General features: G+C 48.7%; 1 protein-coding gene across 6 annotated transcripts in view; it reads left to right on the top strand.

Moving 5' to 3' along the window:
• The first annotated feature begins 1,638 nt into the window (after window positions 1-1,638).
• LOC136115786 (dynein axonemal heavy chain 9-like) overlaps window positions 1,639-6,971 on the top strand; it is a 43,979-nt gene continuing 38,646 nt past the window's right edge. For all 6 annotated transcript variants that reach the window (XM_071799958.1, XM_071799955.1, XM_071799956.1 and 3 more), the window contains exons 1-2: window positions 1,639-1,770; window positions 3,014-3,253. The gene's annotated coding sequence lies outside the window, so the exon portion shown is untranslated. The remainder of the gene's footprint in view (window positions 1,771-3,013; window positions 3,254-6,971) is intronic.

Here is a 6,971-nt window from a genome sequence, read left to right as displayed (position 1 = left end):
CTTTATTTTCATTGAAGGTGTGTTTTCTTGACTGTCTGAATTTTAACCACTGGAATGGTTTTCAATTCCTCCACACCCGCTCTGGGCAGCCTGGGCCAGGCTCTGGCACCTCCCAGCAAACAAGTTTCTGCTCATGTTCAGATGGAGCCTCCTGTGTTTCAGTCTGTGCCCGCTGCCCCTCACCCTGGCGTTGGGCACCACTGAACAGAGTCTGGTCCATCCTCTGACAGCCACCCTGAGATATTGATCCCATTGATCAGATCCCTCTCAGCTTCTCTTCTCCAGCTCAACAGCCCCAGCTCTCTCAGTTTCTTGTCACAAGAAAGGTGCTCCAGATCCCTTAGCATCTTTGTAGCCACCACTGGACTCTCTCCAGTAATTCCTTGTCCTTCTTAAACCAGGGAGCCCAGGACTCCCTGTCCTCCCCCGGCAGCAGCAGCCTGCTGACCCTGGTCATGTCCCACCTGGCGCTATGGTTGGGGGAAGTGTGACTGAGATTTGTCAGTCCCCTGGGTTGGAAAAAAGTACATACAATCCTGAAGGTCCACAAACAAAAGACCTTTATTTTTTGTAGCTTGGTCCAATTGGCAAATGACTCAGTGGCAGAAGGATTTATGTTACTTAAGCTCAATCGATAAACAGTTTAGCAGCGAAAAGATTCACATGAAAGAGTTTTGTGGCACAAGTGGGGCTCTAAACCTTATGTTACTGTATTACTCACAAAAAGGAAGGCAAAGAAATAGGAATATAGGAAGGAAAGAGAGAGGAAGAAAAGAAGGGGAAAGGAAGGGGGAAGGAAATGGGAAGGGAAGGAAAAGGAAAGGGAAAGGAAAGGTCTCACCACCCTTAGGGCTCCGTGGTGTGTTTGAGGGGTTTGTAGTCTCAGGTCCAGTTCCTATGCAGGAATGCTTGGGTCTGTAGTCAGGGTTCAGCACCCTGTGGTGTGTGGTTCGGTTCCCGTGGTCAGCCCGGTGGGTGGAAGGGTCCCCAGGGTGGCACCCTGCCCGTGCTGGCACAGGTTTTATAGGGTTTATAGCCCTCGGGATCACCTGGGCTTTTGTGCAGGCGTCACTGGGGGTGATTGTGGAAGATGGGGGAGGCCCGGAGGGTCTCTCAGCCTGGGCCTTGACACCGTGTCGGGCCTGTCAGCGCACAGGCTGCGTGTCCTTCAACACAGCACTGCCTGTGTCACCCAGCCTTTGTCTGTGGCTGTCACCTCGGCCTTGACATGTAAATCACCATTCACCTGCTCACGATGGCCCGTCTCCCATGGCTGGGTGTTGCAGGGCTGGGTTTGCCACAGTGTTTGAGAGTCACCCTTGTAGTCTCTCACACCCTGTCCCGGGTTGGGATCAAACCAGAGACACTCCTGCTGTTTTCTGCCATTTCCATGCGAGTGAAGAGTATGGCCCAGGGGCTTTGCTCAGTGCTTATTACTGATAGAAATATTAGCTACAGGTTGTTGAAGCTGAAGGATTTCCACCAGGAGCAGGACTCGCGTGTGCCAGGCCGTGTACAGATAGGCCGGCAACCTGGGCCTGGGCCTCATCTTGGCAAGACGCAGAATTTGACCCCCTGAAGACAAGCGGCCTCTGGCAGCCCAGGGACACGTACTGAGAGAGGCAGTGGCCGTGGTCACTGTGCTGCTGCTTGTGTTTTGCCCGAAGGTACGACCGGACCAAGCTGTCGCTGAAGGAGATCACGAACGTGCAGTGTGTGTCGTGCATGAACCCGACGGCGGGGAGCTTCACCATCAACCCTCGGCTGCAGGTAAAGCCCTGCACAACGGCAGGTGCATCGCTGGGTTTATTTTGGGGTGGATCATTTAAACGTGAGGTTAGAGGACAACCACTGGCAGATCCTGCTGTTGTTTTATCAGTACAAATGGCACGAATCTGTCGAGTGACTGTGATTCCTAATAGTGAAGCACCGAACTGGGTCCCTTATTCCCTTGTTTGTTTTTCCTCGCATTCTGCAGCTCCGTCAGAGGAGGAAGTCAAAAGTTGCCAGCCAGCTTAACACCTACTTTCAGGACAACCTTCTGGTCCATACAGGCAGATTTTGCCTTCATTTAGCTCGTATTTAGCTCTGAAGCATGGTGCATTAACGCCGCCTGCTTTCCAGAATTGTCTGATGCAGCTGTCAGTAAAAAGAGGTGTGGGGGAGAAACCCAAACGAAGAAAACAGACAAAACTAAAAAAAAACCCAAGCCACACCAAAACACAACAACAACAAAAACCCCAACAAACCCCAAACCAAGCAACCAAACAAAACCAACAAAACAAAGAACACCAAAACCAACCAACCAACCAAATCCCCCCAAAAACCTAACCGAACAAAAAAACCCCAAGCCAAACAAAAAGCAGTTCAAGCGCTGCTGATAACAGAAGATTTGGGAAGAGATCTTAAACATTAGACTTTGATTTTTGGGAGCTGCCAACCGATGGAGGGACTGGGTAGCAGTGAGCAAAATTCATTTCATCATGGAGAAACCTAATGACCAGAGTCAGCTTGGACCCTGGCTCCTCTTCAGCAAGGTGTGGAGTTAAAATGAAGTGTCCCATGGGCAACTTTGCAAGTTCCAAATTAGTAAAGAGGTCCTCTGGGAGATGGCGCCTTCCAGGGGCTGCTCTTAATAGAGACAGTGACTGGGCTTTGTCAGAGGTCGGTGGGACCTTCAGAGCCCTTTGGCTCTTCAATGGACTGCACTTGCAGTGTAGCATTGGTGAGATGCAGTTGAAAATCCCTGGTTTAGTGAGCAGAGTGATGTCACTTCCCACCTGAGCTCTGCTGGCAAACTGGGAGAGGGAAATAACCTTGTTCAGGTGGACTGCAAATCAGAGAATCATAGAACAACCCAGGTTGGAAGGGACCTCAAAAGATCATCTGGTCCAGCATTTCATGGGAAAGGGAGCCTAGATGAGATTATCACAGCAAATCCCCAAGGGCATTTTGCTTGAAAGGTGTTTTTCTACCTCTCTGACCTTTCCATGCCTTCCTTTCTCTCCCTCAGCGTCACTTCTGTGTCTTCGCGCTGTCCATCCCTGGGCAGGATGCCTTGTCCAGGATCTATAGCACCATTTGAACGCAGCACCTGACAAGTGGAAATTTCTCGGGGGCTGTGCAAAAATCAGCTCAGCAGCTGATTGCCCTTGCCCTGGGACTGCACCAGAAAGTAGCCGCTACATTCCTTCCAACAGCCATCAAGTTCCACTACATTTTCAACTTGAGAGACTTCTCCAATATCTTCCAAGTAAGTGCAGTTGCTGTCCTGTGGGACTTGAAGCTTGTCCCGATGCTACAAGAGGCTGCGGAGCTGTGTTCCTCTAGCTCTGGTGGGCAGAATGCAGTCTCCTACCTAAAAATGACACAGCACATGTGTGCCCTGAGTAAAGTGGGTGACCTTAGGCCATTCCTTAATTCCTTGTTAGTTTTGGATGGATTCCAGAACCATTGCCCATGGCTTTGAGAAGCTTAGTTACTTTCCAGCCTCTTGTGGTCAGCGGGGAGGGATGAGTAGTTCCAGATGGATGTGCAGGTTTGGGGTGGGTTGAAACGCCCTCTGGCTGTAGAAGGGACCAGCTGAAGGGAGCTTTGGGCTTCCGACTTCAGCACTTAAATGACTGATGGTGAGTGCGATGGAGCTGCGCTCATCTTTGGGAGCCTCAGTTCCACACGTGTAAATGTGGGGATTAATGGCACTGTTCCACCACACAGGCAAATTATTTTATTGTACTGAAGCAGGTGGTGGATAGTCAGTGGGTTACTGGCCCTGAAGTTAGATCCAGCTTAGCTTGTTGGCCTGTACTGGCATGTCCTCTTAGCTTCTTGATGGTCAGATGCTCAGTATGTGCATGAAGGGTGGCATTTAAAAAGGTGATAATTGAATCAAACCCAGCTTTGACTTAATTGCTAAAACTGAATTTCCACCAGAGCCAGTTCTGTACCAAGGGGAAGTTGTTCAGATTTAGAAATATTTTCTTCCAACAACGGAGAGGCTTTTTTTTCCCCTGAAATCTCATACTTTGAAGCAGGAGATATTACTGCTCAAAGAGCCTTTCAGAGTTTAAGGCTGATTAGTAAAATTTGAGAAGGTTCTCAGCAGCCGAATCGAGAGGTTTGGAACACCATAAACTCTTGTAGAACCCCGGTTTGTAACTTGTTGCTGTCCTTCTTAACACCTGTTCTCCTAAGTACGTACTGAAAGTTTGGTGCCTTGTGGTCTGGTCCATCACACAAGAACTGAAGTAATGACGTAGTGGGAAATGCAAAAACAGGGCCTTGAAAAAGTTAATAACTCTTTTGTGCCAAGAAAGAATCAGACCTGTCACTTATGCTCAGCTAAACATCAGCAGCTTTTGATGTTAGATGTGGGTCGTGTTAACTCCTGACTTCTAGTTAATCTGTGCTTTGAAAGGCAGAGAGAGAAAAGCAGCATTTCCATGGGAAGCTTTAATTTTAACTGTAACCTGCTTGAAAGGTGCTCAGGTTGTGGGATATTAGGAAATGTCCTGCCAGGTCTGGATGCTGGGGCAGGAGCAGCGACTGAGCTCAGGTGTTGTTTTGTTTATCACGTGGCTTCAGGAGTGGGGGAGTCTGGCTCCTGGGCTTCATAATGTTTATTGAAATAGTGGTCCAATTTTTCTTGAAATCCTTCCTTACCTTTTGGATTCATTCTTGATTATTCCTTCACATTAAATATTCTTGAGTTTTTGAGATCTCCTGATATCCTGTTTGTCCCTACGGGAACACAATTTTCTTCCTGAAATTGAGTGTGAAAGAAGCTCTGGACTCCGGGAATGCATTTCCATGTGTTACTTTCATTCAATCTTCATAAACTCATAATTTAGCTCACACTCTCTTGTCCAAACCCTTCTTGTGCAGTGCTGGCTTCAAAGTCAGGTCAGGCTGATCAGCCAAGTTTTGAATGTTTCCATGACTGGAGTTCCCATAACCTCTCCGACCCTTGTCACACCACTAAACCCACTCCACGGTGAAGCTGATATATTTTTATTTCAGTTGGAATTTCCGTTCCTGCAGTTTGTTACCTCTTGTCCTTTTGCTATACACCTCCAAAAAAAATTGGCTCAGTCTTCTCTATAACTCCCTATTAGGTAGTTGTAGACAGAGTCAAAGAATCACAGAACAGTTTGGGTTGGAGGGACCTTCCCAGCTCCCCCAGTGCCACCCCTACCATGAGCAGGGACATCTTCACCAGCTCAGGTTGCTCAGAGCCCCATCCAGCCTGGCCTGGGATGTCTCCAGGGATAGAAACAGAATTAAAATTCCCCTTCACCTTTTCCCCGAGCTGAACAAACCGATTTCTCTCAGCCTTTCCTTGCATGTCCTGTCCTCCACCATTTTATGACCTTGGTGGCCTCCGTTGAACTCGTTCCAGTATGTCAATGTCTTTCTTGTCCTGGGGGCCCCAAAAGTGGGTTGAACCTCACACAGCTTTTGTCTGCCTGTCAAGGTCCTTCCCTTTGCGTTCTGCGTGGTCAGTGCCAGCTGCAGCCCTGCTGGGAGAGCACTGCTGGCTCCCGCATGGAGACACCCACTGCCCCGGTACCAGCCCCTGCGGAACACTGGAGCTCCAGTGAGACCTCGGAGCCTGCTGGGCCAGCCAGTTCTCCACCCACCTTCCAGTCTACCATGGCCCATGACCCTTGATATGATGCTAACTGGGAAAAAAAAAAAAAGATAAAGGAATAAACAACCCCCTTTTCCTGGTTAGGGACATGTGAGTTTCCTTAGCTTGTGGGCAGATGGAGAACTGGTGGATGTAGCTCGGTGCATGTTGCCTTTTTCAAATTCCTTTTAATCCCAGACAAGCAATCAAACACCGCCTGCACAATAGCTGTGTGTGTGAAGGGCATTGGGAGATTGTTGTTTTACCGACTGTTCTGTAGTTATACAAGCGGCCAATGACAACTGTTAAAGGCACAAAGCACGTAGAAATTGCAGCTGTGGAGGGGTCAGCCCCTGGACTTGCTGCCGCTGTGCTGTGATACTGCTGGCTCTGCACAGGTCCTTAAAATGGCTCCATTTGCAGCCTGTCCAGTGGCTCTGTTGTTATCTCACTATTATATACATACTGTTATATACATAATATATTATATATTAATGCTGCACCTACCAACCTTAGAAGCCCAGCTTGATTCCCTTTGTCAAAACTGCCTGACAGCTCTTATGACAAGGAGTCCTGTGCTAATTACCTCATTACAAAACACTCCAAGAACTTGTATCTTAATTGCTGCAGCTAATGAATTTGGACATTGTACGCATGTGAGTGTTGCACAGAACAAGGAAGACGGCCCCAAATCAAGTCAGCAATAATTCCTTTCAACAGGTACAGGTCCTTACTGCTCTCATGTTTTCCCTTCTGCACCCAAGACCCATTGCCACCTGGCTCCAGCTGGTCAGGCTGATGTCTGCGTTGCTTGGAGCGAGGGTTCAGCTGAAGGTGACTCCAGGTGTTCACTACAAATGATGGCAAAATACCAGAGAGATTTGTCAGGTATTGGTGAAACCAAAGGGAAAAGAGCAACCTATACACCCAGGGGTAGGAGGCTCGGCAGGCAGCAGTGGATTGACTTTGTCAAGCACTGTTCATGTTTGTCCTGACTGATTGGAATGATCGTCTCTGGGGGTCTGAGTATCTTCAGTGGGATTCCCTTTTGCCTGGCGAGTCGCGTCCTCTCCCCCAGCAGAGAAAAATGGGCATTTCTGTCTGTAGTGCATCAGCTCTTCCTCATGGACAAACACGGAGAAGAGCTCAGAGGAACTGTGTTTCTGAAGCACCTCATTCACTGGAGGTGAAAGGAGTCCAAGGTGACTGTCCTCTTGTCAGACATCAGCACTTTGCAGATCTAAGGTGGGATTAGGCTCCAGTTCAAGGTGCTCAGATTCAGGTAGGTGAGGATATCCAGGTTCATCCGAGGCTGTGGAGGCCAGAAGGGTGTCCAGCGCCC

The sequence above is a fragment of the Patagioenas fasciata genome, chromosome 28 (assembly GCF_037038585.1).
Source record: "Patagioenas fasciata isolate bPatFas1 chromosome 28, bPatFas1.hap1, whole genome shotgun sequence".
In the NCBI taxonomy this organism is placed as follows: domain Eukaryota; kingdom Metazoa; phylum Chordata; class Aves; order Columbiformes; family Columbidae; genus Patagioenas; species Patagioenas fasciata.
Note: the sequence above shows the minus strand (reverse complement) of the source record. Positions and strands in the feature narration are given on the sequence as shown.